The sequence below is a fragment of the Lingula anatina genome, chromosome 4 (genome assembly GCF_051362555.1).
Source record: "Lingula anatina isolate TDL-2025a chromosome 4, LinAna3.0, whole genome shotgun sequence".
NCBI lineage: Eukaryota > Metazoa > Brachiopoda > Lingulata > Lingulida > Lingulidae > Lingula > Lingula anatina.
This window is the reverse complement of record NC_141770.1, coordinates 13,154,094-13,170,124: the sequence shown is the minus strand read 5'-3', so window position 1 is coordinate 13,170,124 and position 16,031 is coordinate 13,154,094. Positions and strand designations below refer to the sequence as shown.

The window sequence follows — 16,031 nt, the reverse complement described above, 5'->3', positions numbered from 1 at the left end:
AACTTCAAAAATGTTTATAAAGGCTGCTTTGACCAACAGTGACATGAAGAAAGATAAGCGCGGTGTATAATTCAACAAAAATAAAACCAACGGCGCCAAACGCAAGTAATGTAGCATCCTTGAATAAGTACGTGTACAGTAAGTACAGCCGGAATAGCTTTATCACGTTACCTTTCGGTTAGAATATTGAAATCTGAACCCGGTGGTTGGCATCTTCCGAAAGTCATATTAGCGTAATCTGATTTGTTTGGTTCTAAACTTCCCAAGGAAAAAAGTTGTTGAGTTGTAATAAAGCGGTTCTAAATCAATTGACTATCTTGCTTGCACAATGTGCAAATAAATTTAATTAACCAAGCTTGGACAAATTGGCAATCGTAAAAACAAAAAAACACGAGACAAATCAATGGCAAATGCAATTGTCTGTGATACGTTTTCATTTAATGTTTTACTTGGGGTTCCTTAATTAAATGACACACCAACGATGTTCGCCTCTGGGATTCTTCATTATCTCTGTTGGCTGCGAAGAGCAACCGGCTGGTTAATCCATTTTCTAGCTTGTTAGATTGCTGCATTAGCCTAGATACGCTCATTTTTGTACGTAAGATGTTTTGTCAAAGCTGCTTAGGAAAAGGAAAGAAATCTTCTTGAAAATAAGGTTAGGGAAACCATATCTGTAACATAGCTGAAAAAAATTCTTCTGGCGGTAGGCTCTGCAACATGAGTAATTAATGAAGCGTAGCACCTGCCATAAAACGTGTATGTTTCATTTCAAAAGATTGGCAAGATTTATTACGATTTTTACAGTCCATTTTATTTTCTTTCTACTGAGTGAGTCAAAAAAATACTTACTAGATTAGAGAATTCTTGTGAAAAACTCGCTACAGGAAATATTTGGCCAGTAAAAAAAAAACCAAATAGGCTACACGGGGTATAGCATCTTCATACCAACAACCCACAGCTTATTGACCATTAACATGAATTACTTGTAAATAAAAGAATAATGAACCCTTTCAATATTGGCTTTTTAATTATCTTTGCTTGGAATATGTATTAGAATGCAATGGACACAATTTCGACCGACCTCGTCGTACACGTCTAACAATTTATATGCAGTCGCCTTCTGTTGACTGGGGGTACCAAGAAAAGTCGCTTCTGAAAAACTGTCCTGTATTGCAGAAAGATTACAGTGTTGTATTGCTGAATCTGACAATCCTGATGAAATGGTGACGGTGAGATTTGAATAAGCTGCTTGTGTGTGCAATAACGAACCCCATTTGACTGGATGTATTATGAGGATTGCCTTTATTGAAAAGACGCCTTTATCATCGGCTCGGACAAAAAAAGAAGATGCTAATATGATGGATTTTCTATCCAATTCACGTGAAAAATGTAAATAAAGACTCCTGCAGGGAGTGATATCCCAATTTAAGAAAAGGTCGGCGACAGTAGAGAATGTTTCCAATGTAATCTATAAATCTGGCGAAAGCCGAGGTTATCTCATTTCATCAGCTCAGTGTTGGCAATAATCGCACAAAAAAAACTTAAGTTTCTAATTCTTTTTTACAATATAGTTGGAATGTCATTTGTATATTTGATAAACAAACAATGTTTTTCTTCTTTCCTAAAACTGAGGATGATAAAACCGGAAAAAAAGTCATCAATTAAAGATCGAAGTGACCTCTAGGTCAGGGTGGCCGTTCTCTAACCAATCGTAGGTCATGGCCTCACAGCGTGGGTCTAATCCAAGGAGCTTTAGGCAATTAAGTCGGATCTAAACGCCCAAGCCGCTTTGGCTTAAAATATACAGATCAAGATGTACCCTTCAGACCTTCACATTTGCCAGACGTCTCATAGGATAATCATATTTTCTTGAATTTCAGGAATGTTATGTAACGCCAGTGCTGTAGCGTGAGTCTAGTAAAGGTCACGCCAATAGGTGTAATAACGTCGAGTAGGCACATCAACAACCCAAGGGAAACTGTTTAGAGAAAATTATTCTAACGTGAAGGAGGGATGTAGGCCTATTCACCACAGTGGCACTTAGTGGGATCTATTTTTGCGCAGAGTTTGGTTTCAGCGTGACTGTAGGGGATATTTCAAATCGGCGTTGTTGCTCGTTTGGTGATTATGGTAAAAGCATGGGCACCCGGCCTTCAGAAATTACCACAATTTTGTTTCGTCTGGAATTACCTAACAACTAGTTTGTAGAGAAGTTAAATTTGACCGGTAACTATCTGTTCGTTTTAAGCCGTAGGTTAAGATTTCGTTTTTTTTAAAACTTCACCCCGGACACTGAAGACAGAGGGAGCCTTCCCCATTATTAGCTATTCACGAAAGCACGGTGACTGTGGGATAAAGTTATGGTCTGCATTCCCACAGATTTAGATCGATCCATGTGGATCGACCTAACTCCCTGGGGGTTCACGCTAAATTGCTGTCAGCCGAGCGCGCTCGGAAGTTAATTACCCCCTTGCAGCTTTTAGTGGGCGGGACAGACATTTAATTCGGCTAAGCTGACAGTAATCTAGTGAGACTCCCTACGGGGAAAGATCGATCTAAAATCTGTAGGAATGCAGTCTTAGTCTTTGTTTTTTCCATGATATTATTGAAATGGCTAACCAATGGCTTACTCGAATATACACGTCTTTAATTTTCTCCGTTTACCTTTAGGCCATTGCATTTGTTCAGTTACATTTTCACAACACGTAAAATGTTACTTTAGCGCAGGGCTAAAATGGTCTTATTGATGTAATGGAACTGGACCTTTGACAATGAAGAAATAGCTATGGGAAATATGAAACATAAACAAAACGAACACCTCAAGAACTGCCTCAAAGAACATAACTGTATGTTTTACCCACGCGAAGTTCAACAGCGCACATTGTCAAACTTTTTTACTCCACGTTTTTACTCCATTCTTATTTTGGTATGTTTTCATGTGATCGTCTCCATATCGACAGCCGCGTTTTTTTTTTCTTTTTAAGAACCCGAAGTGTTTGTTGAAACAAGAATCATATTAGAATCATATCATAGATAGAAAAGCGCTTGGATAACGTCCTTTATCTTTAGTAGCCACTGACATCCAAAAAACTCAAACAAACAGCTCAGAGAATGCATCGCATATTTTAGTCGGCGTTTTATATAGTTTTACACGGGTGTTGCTCTTTTGTACAGTTCAGCCTAGGTCAGGAGTTTTTACAAGTCCTGTCAGAAGGTAAATTATAATTGAGATTGATCTCTGGAGCGGTAGGTATCAGCGTGCCATATCAATGGGCAAACGGTGTTCCGCCTGGTAGCCTACAATTTTTCTTGCAACAGGTCAACTCGGGTAGTATTGGCAATACAGTACCGCAAAGTATGGCGTTACATGTCATGCGTTTCAGAATTGTTTTCCGAGATTCAGGCATATTAGTTACCGCGGTATCGCTCGTTCGTTATTACTGGCGAGACGGTAGGTTATATCAGGGTGTGATTAGAAGTGCGAATATTTCAAAAGGCAACAAATGACCAGTCTGTTCAAGCTAATGGTGTGGAACGCCTGTTGGTGGCCAATTGCTCTTAGGTGGTCAACAACGCTTCGGTTGACTGTATATCCAATTTATGTGTCCGCACATGCCAATTGCCAAACTAATTTTTTTTGTCTTTGATTTATTTCATCTTCAGCTAGAAATTGCAATAAGCCATTATGTCTCTCTGGAAGCGAAACCCTTGTCGGTCGTTACACAACAGTATCATTTCCAAGCATGTACTTTTATAGTGCCTTATTCTCTTGCACATAATATAATCCCAAGCATGGTCAAAAGCAGTTTTACGGGCTTGATTTATAGCCCAGCCGTTACTTATCTACTTCATCACTTCAATGTAGCCCAATGTTAACAACACAATATGTATGTATCATTGTATGGTGATTACGATAGCGCTGACAGAAGCCCATTATCTCATTGCAAGGTGGGTCCCTCATAAGGTAGAACGCGCCATAGATTAACATGTCGGTCCTTGTAATATGGATGAGGTAAATCAATTAAACATAAGGAGTGTCAAAGCGTTCGTTTGGAGTGTGAAGTGTTACGATATAAACCGGGGTTAGTCAGGTTGCACTGTTGGCGGGACATCCAGTGCAAGAAATAGATTTTCTTAGGAACTGACAGATAACTGTATTTCTTAAGTGAGTTCACGAAGTGGAATATATTAGCATCACATATAAGCTAGGGAAAATACATAGTCCTTTAATGGAAATACCTATATTTTCTCTTTCATTGCTTAAATTCATGCAAGTGTGTTTGATTCGTGCCTTAGCGACACTTTGAACCACCATATTTTCTTTTATTCCAATGCAAAACCGTACTACCGGTAGTTAGTTGTATTCCTTTCCAAAGTATTATCAATCAACGATATAACAGTAACAGTGTTTCCATGGCAAATATCTTTTAATACAGCAATTTGATGGGCAAATGTGCAAGAATACCTGAAATAAATAATGCTGAATTGGACGACGACACCGAAGATGTGCATTTGTCGAAATGATGGAGACAGGCATTTTATCAATTAAAAATAACCGTGAAACCTGAATTGAAAATGTCCTATTAACAAAACAGGGATTGTACATTCAGTGTACTGTATGCGGGCATCTATATGTGAATCGAGAAATGTACTGAATTCCTCATTATGCAACAGATAAAGCCAATAATGTAGGCCTAGGTTAAGGATGAAGTGTATAACATACCTGTATGTTCTACATAATTGCCTTTTCCGTTTGGTATTCGAACAACTCATATCCCAGATACACTGCAGTAAAACTGAGTTATCCGTTTTCACCGTTATGACTGTTGCAAATGTAATTACGACGCCAGTTTACCCCTGTGGTAGTTCGACGTAACTAAGCAGGATTTAATATGAAATTCAATAATGAAAATGGGTTGATTAAACAACCATGTTAGGAAGACATACAGGTTCACGTCAACTCTTAGACCGATTACTCAAAGGCTTATTATAAAGCAACAAATGTTAAGCGAAAATAAAAAATGACATTGCATTACGTTACCTAATGCAGGAAATTACGAACAGTATATACATTATGGGTGGTTAATTTTGGGAAGATAATTTTCTCACTCATCTATCACATTAGTGCATGGACTTCATAACATTGTCGGTAATAGATCAAGTAAAGCAATCAAACGGGAGATGGAAATGTTGAGATGTAGAAAATGAGAACCGTAAGCCGTTGACCCCTTGGTATATGGGATGTGTACAACATGTTAAAAAGAAATATACTGCTTCAGTTTTTTGGGGGGCATACTTTATTTTACTTATTAGTGGTAACAATTAGATCAAGCCTAACGGCCTTCAATGAAAGGGCTATTATTGAAGAAAGAGATGAAGAAAAGTCATGTTTAAACATACAAACCCAAGAGGAAAGAAAGTGTTCTAGGGGTATTTGGTATTGCAGACCAAGGATCCTTATGTCATCTTCCTGATAGTATTTTATCTCCAATAAACAATATAACTATTCGATGGCAATAAATTACAGTTGAAGCTTGGTCTTCGTCAAATCCCCTGCGTCTCGGACTGTGGTCACGTCAGCCTTGTCTAGATACTTAACCGCCTATTGACTTAACATCATCGCGTCCTCGGGGGTGTACTTAAGCGCCGTTTCTTTAAGATATGCTCTGTCTAGAAGTCTTTAGTGTCATCTTGATGTCTGCGAAATACCGTTAAATTGTCTTGCTCTGGGGAAACGTGGGATGATTCCCAGGGTTCCATGGGTTCCATGGTGCCATTAACGATCGTCTTGTCATCGTTAGTGTCTTCTCTGTTTCGACACTTGACGTTATAATGGCAGTTTAATGGTTCGGTGTTTTGATGAAACCTGATGATTGCTGGTCCTATAAGGTTAAATTATAAAAAAATGTGACTCCTTTGCTGGTCCTATAAGCATAAATTATAGAATACATTTTTTGCAACTCCTCATCCCATTGAAGTATTTCTGAAATGTGTTTTGTTCGGTACTTTTTTGTCCGGTTTTTCATCTAGATATTGGTATATTGACAAAAATCGGTCGGTGATAGCGATGAAGAGGAAGCATTATTTTTATGGGCGACATAGCCTACTTCTTAGCTGATGTTGTGTAATAATTTGTATTGTAAATTTTGCTATTGCAAAGCCAAATTAGCCATATGATATGCAAGGTAATCCTCCAGGAGTGCATTTATGACAGAACCAGGCGTTTTATTTGAACAGATGGCAATTTGTAGATTTTTATTCCTCAGATTATACCACCAAGGTTTTTTCCCCTTTTTGTTTCAAATTTTGTTATTTTGTCTGGAGATTCGATCTATGGATGTGCAAAATATGGCCATAAAATAGGATTTTGACTTAGAAAGAGTAATTTCGGTTTTAAAATGCTGCCAAATTGTATATTTACATGGCTGAACAGACAAAAACATAGGCAGCTATAGAAGACCACAATATTTTGTCAATAACTGTTTTTCAAATGCTATGTCTATTTTTTTCTACCAAAAATGTTATGTTTTTTATGGTGTGTCAATTAATACAGCATATGGATGCTGAGCCTTAATACCCTTACTCAAAGAAAACATGAGAAGACCGCCATTTCCGTTTGATAAGGCTAATTGTGTTAAGTGCACCACTTACGCTAATAACACGTAGAAATTAAATGGAACCCAAGCTCTAACCCTTTTTTTTCCATTTCACAAGCCCAGATATTTGATACCAGATTTGATGGGTAAAATTGGTCTTTACTCGCCATATTATGTGCCAAGTTCCAATTTATCGGAACGTTAAAATAAATATACCCAACCGTCCTCTCTAGAATGACAGGTGAGCTTATTATCTATTTATATGATCATTTCGAGATGAGCCGTTGGTCGCAATATTTTATTGATACATGTTCAAGGCAGTAAAGGAGTGTTTTTACACTGAGTTCCGTTCCAGTTGAAGGCAACCTTGTTTTCCTAGATACCCCTGTATCTTCCAAAATAAAAAAAAACTGATGGTCAAGCATGAAATGGTAAAGTAGACAATATTCCCTTTTACACAACTGGACACCAAGGTTCAGTGTTTCATGTTCATCTCATTTTTGAAACCAAACGGGTTCAAAACATATTTACATAGCGTAACAAACAAACCAGCCCAAAATATACATATTATGATATATATCGTTGTGGTTACTAACCCGGAAACTGTATAACGGGAAGTAAAAAAGAATCTGAAAAAAAAACATGCACAGCCTCCAGGGATTCTCCTCTCACTTTTAATTAGCTTATCAATCCCGATTGACGTATCAAAATGATACCCGGTTTCTGAGCCTTTGAACATAATTGATAGGGGCAACTGTACCCAAGGCATTTTGCGAAGGTTGAAAAGGTTTTTGTTCCATGTTCTTTGCATCTGAAACTCCTTACGGATTTAGTGCTTTGAGGCTGAAAAGGCGTGATAACAAAAAAATCGCCTCAGATTGCTTTGCATGTCGCCAGAAATGATATGCATTTGAAAAAGGATTGTTCCCTTTGAAATCAATCTCGTTGGGTTTTGAATGCAATAAGCCTGGAAGTACGTCGAAACGCTGGGGCCTTTTTCCCCGATGATTCGTTTCTCTGAGATTAGTTAGAATTGCCAATCTCAATGTTCGTTACTCCGGTCCAAAAGTCTGAAACGCCAAGATATCTGAAAGAGTTCTTAACTTTTTCTGCAGTGTTCTGAAGAGTCGTGCGTTATTCGTTTGATCCGTTACTCAGATGTTTTTCCCCAAGTATCCATACAAACTTTACGATGATCTGGTACTACAAAATACCGTAAACATACCCCGGGTGGCCGTATTGGTCTCATACATTAACAGGTCTTGCTCGCTTCCATTCCCTTTTCGGAGTTTCGAGGTAACGGCAATTGTACGAACAGATATTTTTAGTTGTGGTTTTTCGGAGAAAGGGACCTTTATAATTGTGCCATTTTGGAGTGACGAACCTTTAATGTAACGACACCCCATATGTGCTACCTGCAGGCGTCGTATGACTGTCAGGGATTTGTGTTTTACAATGTGGTTTTAGAAGTACGTGGCTTTAGAAGTATTTGGCTTTAGACGAACACATCAGTGTCTCTTGAACGGAGACATTGATGTGTGCGGTGCTGACGTGCACGGCAGGCATGGTTTGAAAAGCCCATGTTTCCTTCCTATTTTTTCTTGCGAAAAAAAGTAAAATGCCTTTTTGCCAGAAATAAAAGAGAACATGTATGTGACCCTTGTTAGGGGTAATAAGAATGTGGCCCCCAGTCTTTTTGATCATCTCTGTTGAATGTGTGGTAGTTAGAAATGATACATTAAGTCTCTTTTAAGATATCAAAATATTGGTTTTGGCTAATGCTATACTACAATAACACGGTGTAAAGAAACCAAGGATCCGTGAAACGAAGAGTGCTTGCACCATTCATTGCATTTAGATAAATCTGGGCTAGTTTAACGTAAGTGACCATGGCAAATACCAACATATTTTTTTCACATGCGAACTCTCAACAATCAGGCATGTGGTTTAGTTACGTGCTGTATTACCTATTTTACATGGAATATCACCGTTTGGGGTTAAGGTGACGCATATGAAACAGGCAATATCTTCCAAATGAGAGAAAGTATTCCTTCATCTAGTCGGTAAGCCGTTGAATAAGTTCCAGAACCTTATTCATATATATTCATGAGACTACATCTCTGTACTTTTGTGTACATAGCTGATAATGTCATCATCCATACTTAAGTTGTCAATATCCAAAATATCACTTTGCGTGTGGCACACACTGCGTGGGGATGGTTATTAACGTATATAATGACTACAAAACGAAAGCGAAAGCATTTGGTTTAGCAGCGTATTCGATACCATTAAATCTCTTAGCACAAACCTTTCTACCTTTATATATCCTTTGATTTTACGCTTTTATTTTTAAACTCCAGATAACGTAAAACAAAATTATCATTCGATAATGGATATTTACAGAAGAAAGCATTATTCCAAGCGTTGTTAAAAATCTAACTCTTGTTTGATAGATCGAGGCTATAGCATCAGCCATGTCAATTAAGCTCCTATGTAGTTGGAGAATAAGGCAGACGTGATGTTCTTTTCGTCAACTTAATGAACTGGCCACATTTATGATGCGGAAGCCACACGTCCATAATGGATTTTGTGGTTTAATTTAACGAAGGTACAGTAAATGACAAAAAATATCCCATGTCTATTAACCTGCAGATTAGTGTTCATTGACAGAAATGGTAAAATTGAATGCTGTGGTATACAAAGTCATATGTTCATGGCATGTCGCCTTTTTAAACCGTATGTTGGTGCACGCAGAGAAAGATAAAATGCCTAGGTCTGATGACGTTTCGCTTTTCGTGAACAAGTTTTTTTACCTGAATGTTAAGTACTATTGACAATTACGAAAAACACATAAGTTGAAGAGAAACGCATATATGTTTTCCTTCTTAAAATCAAATAAGCTACCTCTAATGTTCATTGCCAAGCTAGACTATGTTGCAATTTAAACTACCGCTGTGAAATCCAGGGTAAACCTATTTATCTCGACTTCTGTTATACATCGGTGAATATAAACAATATATTGACGTATTAACGAGAATGTCAACATCGCACATGCAAGTATTCTACCTCCCGGTTAAAGCCTGTAGATGAGGTGCTTGAGATCCTATCTAAATTCACAATTAACTTAATTGCCACTCACAAAGTGCAACCATTTCTATAATTAATAACTGGCGCCATCACATTTCTATTAGCCTTACTCTGTTATTAAGATTGGTGTTCTGTTGACTTAAAATATGTCAACTCCCCGTCAAGGTTAGTCCGTACATACGTTGAAGATGTATGTGATATATGCATCTAAAGGAAACAGATCGTTGATCTCAGTCAAAATCTGCTTTTTTTAATAGATAAAAAGTTGGTCTGAAAGATAAGTGAATGAACACTATTGCCAGCATTCCCTCAGCTATGTCCAAGTTTATTTGGTCATGGAATCAGTTTGGTTCCCGATATGGGTGAGGACCCACTTGTATAACCCATGGCCAAGCTGGAGCCCAAATTTGCGTGGTCTTAGGTGAAACTAGAATAAGGGCAACATATTCCTCATATATATATATATATATATATATATATATATATATATATATATATATATAGAGAGAGAGAGAGAGAGAGAGAGAGAGAGAGAGAGAGAGAGAGAGAGAGAGATGTCCGTTGCCTTTGATATATGTAATATAGCGGATATTTACACTCGACCAAAAAAGTTAGGAAACATCGATATTTTAAATTATTATGAAATAACCATATGAGCTAAGGCAAATATTTTAACCAAATATTGATAAATAATGCACCTGCCATTCGTAACTTTTTTAATTTTTTCCAGTAAAGGAATTATGTGGGAATAACGGGGACATTTATTAATGTTGGGTCAAATTTTATTTTCGCAAATTATTCAAATGGAGTGACGAAGTTGAAGCTTGAAGTTTGAATTTTGAGCAAATCTTGACAATAAATTGTACATTATGTAAGGTACAGTTAAAAGAAAGTCATGAGGTTGCTCAGCATCGGTATCACGTGAAGCCTCCACTGTTTCTTGTCAAGACTTGCTCAAACTTTGTCATGGAAATCCAAATGGAGTGACCACCACAAAACAAAAACAATGAACATCTGGATTAAGAAGAAAGCAAATATTATAAAGGCGTACATGTGCCCATTTATTTGTTTTGTCAGTTTTGTCATTTTCTTACAGTACCAGTATTAATGGGAGGCGACCGTGTCTGATAAATTTGCCCGCCTACAGTCCCCCGTATTTCAAGCAGTTGGCTTGGATCCAATACGCCTGACCGTGTCCATTATTGTCCAGTATCGATGCCCAATATTCATTAAGTTGATGTTTTAATTTGTCAGTGTCAAGACCCCATGGACGCTCCATCTATTCTATTGAATTTGTATACCAGACCCTCATCGCGGAGTTTGAGTGTCTTGCAAACTAATAGTGTTCTGGAGGCATGGGCACATGTACAAGTGCGATCAAGAATGGTAGTGCATTCTTGGTGTGATTTATAGGTACGAGAGAGAGTCCATAAACTGCCACATAGTTAAGGTCCGATTCTCACCGATTTGTACAGATCCTTGATTGGTACTTTCTCGCATCATTTTGACCCTTACCGGTATGAATCTAATGGAGGACCGGGCCTTCCGCTAAACGGACCCTCGGCTTCTTAACTACAACGCAGACCATCTGGTCGGTAAGCTTTTAAGCGGGTCCCTATTATTTGATCTGCGGATCTGTTAGTCTGCTGTTCTGATCCGATAGCTATCGTCTATCAATGTCTACTTCCAAATCAAGGTGCACATTCAAAAAAGGCCTAATTCTGATTTAATTGAATTGAACAACTCGGGTATATTTCAGTGTCCAATTCAAAAGCATCCTTGAACCGTGTACAATTTCTTCAACCCAGTTTACCGCTGTTATCGCTGACTAATGCTCATTAGCGTTAGATTTCAATTGTCAGTGCCATTATTCTCTTGAAATGGACGTCATGGTGGTTTAGAAGAGCGGCTTTTAGTGGCGATTCCATTTCAGTGTTTCGTAGGCTTTGGTATCAAGTGACTTCTTGTCCAGGGAAACGGAGAGATGAAGAGATTAATTGCCATAAATTGACTTGGTTTCAACCGATTGATTTCCCCCTAAGTGGTAGCATTATCGAACTGCGGACGTTCTTGAGCTGTCATCTGATGGTAATACATCTTAAACTGGTTGAATAGGCCTTTTTCCGTTTGAAGGTCCGTTGACAGTTCGCTCCCCATCGGATGGACGTGAGGCAAACTTTGTTCATTTCTTGGAACGTTTGTCAAGATTGATTTAGACATCAAACACTTATTTCCGTCCATGGCGTCACGGTCGTTGACACATGGGACCCTTGCTTCAAGAAAATTGATATCCATTTTATTTTATTAGCCATCATGGCCTAGAGCAGAGCTATGTGTCTGTGATCTCTAAGTGGCAGTGTGTCGGTCTCTACTGGTTTAATGAGCTTGTCTTATATCTGAAAATCAATGTCTGTATTTGTTTCCAAATCAAAGCACAAGCTCAAAAAAGGCCCAAATCCGTTTCAGTGATTAGATTGAGTTATCAATCTTGTCTGAATTGCATTGCCGACAGACTCGTCATGTGCTACTCTGAGCTGTAGGTTCTTTCTGATATGTGCATGAGATGTAAATTAACATTGTATGTTACCGCTAGGACAGAAAAGTATGTATTAATTTGAGCCAGCATTAACGTGTTAAGGGGAAGTTTAACAGGTCTGTGGCAGCCAAAAAATGAACCCATGTTTGAGTGTGTGTGGGGGGGGAGGGGGGGGGGAGGGGGCGGTTGGGAGTGGTTCGCACCTGTCAGCCGTGCAGTTATCATTGATAGCTAGACGCTTTCCAATCACGGTCCCTAAATGAAGTCAGACTTTGCCTTCAGCGGAAACGGGCTAAAACTACAACAGAGAAGACGTAGGGGTGAAAGCTATATGCTTTATCATTGAAATCAATACCTTTTTTCCTCGGGAAATGAGACAACATGTTTACCATGACTGAAAATGAAAACAGCGTGATTCATTACGTGTGAATAGTCACGGATTTGTGTGTGAGCATTGTACTTTAGATATTAAAATGTTCTTTCCAGTTTCAGAAAGTTCTTGTTTATAGTGAAAACAAATCGGATTAAGTGACGGGCTGTGGGTTCTAAGACTTCAAAATCTCTTGAAAGACCATTTTAATGTTTCTAACGCATTCCTGCATGCACTCTGTATCATCCATGCACCAAAATCAAAAACCAATCAAAATATTATAAACACTCGTTTTCTGAGTGTAACAGCAACCACTAATGAACCATGCACTTTGTGAAATGTTAAGTTGACAGCCTTTGTGCATGACACTCACTAACTGGCTACGAGTATTTGACATTTGTGATATTGTGGAACTCTTGCTTATATATATTTTCAAGCGCCCGATTGGCGATTGGCGATTGGCGCCATAAAGTTGGCATTTAGTACATATACCATTTCTACAAAGTTAGTTTTATTAAATAAGGGACAATCCGTTTTATTTTCACCATTAATATTGTTTTCGTAATTAAGTTGGAAACAATTGACAACTACCTGAAAATTGGAGTGACGCGCAAAACGCGACACTACAGCTGAGAAACATCTGTGAATTTAGAAACCAGCTGAATTTTCTATCAGTGCAATTGAATTGTAATGCAATTGACAGCCATAAGAAGTTGATTGCATGTAGATGACAATCATAGCAAATGTTATCCACTTCCAAAGACCAATCAGCTTTTTTATTATTATTATTCACTCAATTCGAGGAGAAATCGGCAGCCAAAGGGAAAATGCCACCATAAGTTCACTGGTTGTGAAAAACATGAAAGGGTATCTTGTTAAGCTGAAACGAAATCCTAACATTCTTTCGTGTTGAACAAATTTGAAGAACTCAGACTGGATGTCATAGGGGTCTGATAACACTAATGCATGTCACTGTGACCGAGTCCTTAAATCACTTTAAATCGTGATTCAGAAGCAATCAAAGCTTGTTCAAGTTTGGGAAAAAACACTTATAGTGTACTGGCTATATGTCTAATATCTTTTAATTGTCCGTAGGCATAGGAGAGATGACCCAGTGAAACCACATCAAACATAAAATAATTTTCCATAAGCACCAAATGATTTCTTTTACTTAATGAGGTCTACTCGCTGTAGAATGGCTGTCGTACTTAAATGTATATTATATCAACTAACAAAAACTGGATATTGTGTACTTGTAATTATCACCAGCGGGATTAGTTTCTCTACCTTGGCTTTAAATTGACATGCTGATTTCCTGTAAAAGCTACATTTCCTGGATTTCCAGTATCTTGGCAGCGATCTCGGTCTATCGGATTTAGCCTTTTGACCCAATTCGTCCTCCTAGGCTCTAGGTCAGCTTGACATCACTTCAATCCACTGGGAGCAATGAGTTTGGTTGGCCTTTAATTCAGGAAATAATACAAAAAAATGGTTCGTGTGAAAAGAAAAGACTTAGATATAAACCATAATATATATTATTGATTGCGGTGGCTATCTTTCATGAAAGATTAGCGGTATTTCAATAACGATGGTAGAAGTAAGCGGGTCGTTTGTCAAATACTGATCAGGATGTCGAGGGGCATTAGAGGTAATGCTACGTATAATGACATATTGCACGATAAGAAACAAGACCTTTTCGCTTACTAAAATCCTGTTTGAAGAAAAAAATAGTTAGTTGGCTTATGCTTTGAATGTATAATGTATTGGAATAAGATTGGCCTTCTATCCTTCACTGACAACAAATACGGCAAATAGAGCACCGTAAGCCCTAACGCTCATGTCATAAAGGCGTTTCACAGTTGCACGGCCGTAACACTACGAAGACGCAGCAAGCCCAGGAGCCCACTTCCGATATTTAGCCTTCGACGGCAGAACGTCAAATGGACGCCAAACCTCAGAACCGTAACCGCCATTGGATCCACGGTCGTCTTGGAGACCAGATGAACCCTAATGGCGGCATTACTAGTGCAGTTGCGTGACGTGTATCTTTTTTCACGATCGGTTTATTTCGATATTGTTTCCAATATCGTGTGACATTTGGATATTCTGATGAAAGCTGTCTTAGATGAGGAAAAAAGTAAATTTCAATTCCAATGAGCACCATCCGATATCACAAATAATTTTGCATTTTGTCGGATTTGGTTGAGAGCGAGGTCCAAATTATGACAAAGCGTGGAACAGCTCTGCTTTTGCAAAGTTACTGAAATAAAGACGTATTAATTATATGTGGGGTGGTCGGCTTATGTCTCGTTTATTTTTTTATTATCCAATTAACATTACTGAGGGCTGAATTGCTGGTGTACGTGTGTCTTGCCAGCATGCCATGCCATTATTTTAGCGTGCTTTCGGTAAACAATGGTATTATATGTCTTTGGCTTCCAGTTTTGGGGTATTGTGTGTTAGAGAGGGAATGGTCTTTGACGATCGGCACAATTTGACCAGCAAGAGTGATGGTCATTTGCATTTAAAACACATTTCACGTACCTGTAATTATGATGGTGTCCCGATTGGCAAGCATACTCTTGCAAGATGACAAGCAAAAGACAACAGCACTATAGTTATCCATGCTTTGCGTGTCGCCAAAGTACTTAGTACCAGTGGTACTGTACTTTATAAATAGTCAATAATCCTGGCGCATAACGTGTCACCCTTATCACTCAAAAAGTAGTTTCACTCCTGAGGATCCTCACACTTTTCTAGTCTCGAATGACATCCCGCACTGCTGTCGGCCTTATTTACATGTAAAACATTGTGCAAGTTTATTCAAACTCAGTTAATCCTAGATGCAAATTAACAATGAGGGCAACACAAAGGCGTGGAAAGTTTAGACATGAGAGTTTTGTTTTGATTAAAGAAAGAAAGAGCTTGGCAAAATATTTACAATTCATCGCGTCGATGTAAAAAAACAAAAGCACAACAATACAAAAAATTAGCAAACAGTTGTTTTTCGTCGTTTTCATTCGTTCTTAAGGGTTTTTTATATAACCATGTAAAAAGGCTCCAATTAATGGTACAGAATTTTACCGGGCTACCTGTACGGTAACTGAACGTCTACACCACGACATCAGTCTCTCGGAAAGCTACATGTATCTCCTACTAGTTTATGTAATCATATTTCACGGAAAAGTATTTGTTTAACAGTTTTTTTATTATCATTTTGTTTTAAAGAGAATTTATAACAACAGCGCGTAAGCCAAGAGATGAAATTGTTTGCCAAGGTAAACGGCGCGCAGTTGGAAGCACATGTGCAGCGTACAAAGAGAGCGAGGCATGTGAGGGCTTTGACATTTTGTTTCCATGGGTAGTTTACATTGTACTTTATTCATGCAAAGCCTAAACGAGAAAATAATCATTGTTGGCTGTGTTCTGGTAGGTTCTGTTA

At 38.3% G+C, this 16,031-nt stretch overlaps 1 protein-coding gene and 1 long non-coding RNA gene across 4 annotated transcripts in view; one reads left to right on the top strand and one right to left on the bottom strand.

Annotated features, from left to right (window-relative positions):
• Positions 1–16,031, top strand: part of LOC106179371 (GTP-binding protein REM 1) — a 37,691-nt gene that overhangs the window by 10,911 nt on the left and 10,749 nt on the right. The gene's annotated exons all lie outside the window — the stretch shown is intronic.
• On the bottom strand, positions 5,206–15,359 carry LOC147762324 (uncharacterized). 3 transcript variants are annotated; one of them, XR_015333943.1, is made up of 2 exons: positions 15,134–15,359; positions 5,206–5,882 (listed from the first exon to the last, which is right to left on the bottom strand). It is a non-coding gene; the product is annotated as an uncharacterized LOC147762324 (long non-coding RNA). The 3 variants fall into 3 exon arrangements; XR_015333944.1 differs by lacking the exon at positions 5,206–5,882 and adding an exon at positions 13,119–14,050; XR_015333945.1 differs by lacking the exon at positions 5,206–5,882 and adding an exon at positions 14,621–14,849.